Source organism: Penaeus monodon, chromosome 23 (genome assembly GCF_015228065.2).
Source record: "Penaeus monodon isolate SGIC_2016 chromosome 23, NSTDA_Pmon_1, whole genome shotgun sequence".
Taxonomy (NCBI): domain Eukaryota; kingdom Metazoa; phylum Arthropoda; class Malacostraca; order Decapoda; family Penaeidae; genus Penaeus; species Penaeus monodon.
In genome coordinates this window covers 7876711-7876933 of record NC_051408.1, presented here as the reverse complement: position 1 = coordinate 7876933, position 223 = coordinate 7876711, and the positions used below count along the sequence as shown (strand labels likewise).

At 46.2% G+C, this 223-nt stretch overlaps 1 protein-coding gene across 1 annotated transcript in view; it reads right to left on the bottom strand.

The window, feature by feature from the left end:
• LOC119588118 overlaps positions 1-223 on the bottom strand; it is a gene marked incomplete in the record, with an annotated part of 60132 nt that overhangs the window by 58887 nt on the left and 1022 nt on the right.

The following is a 223-nucleotide window of genomic DNA, read 5'->3' as shown; positions in this document are numbered from 1 at the left end:
AAGCTCGGCTCAAGCACGCACTCCACGACCCACCCTCCAAAAGGTAAAACACACACTCCAAGTTTAACATCTATACGTGATTCACGCGACATGAATCCACGCAAACGAACGCACACGAACGAACGCATACGAACGCATACGGACGAAGACGCGAATTCACCGAAACGAACAAGTGCTGTCGGGGTATTTCTTTTGATCCAGATTAGTATATGTAATAAACTAA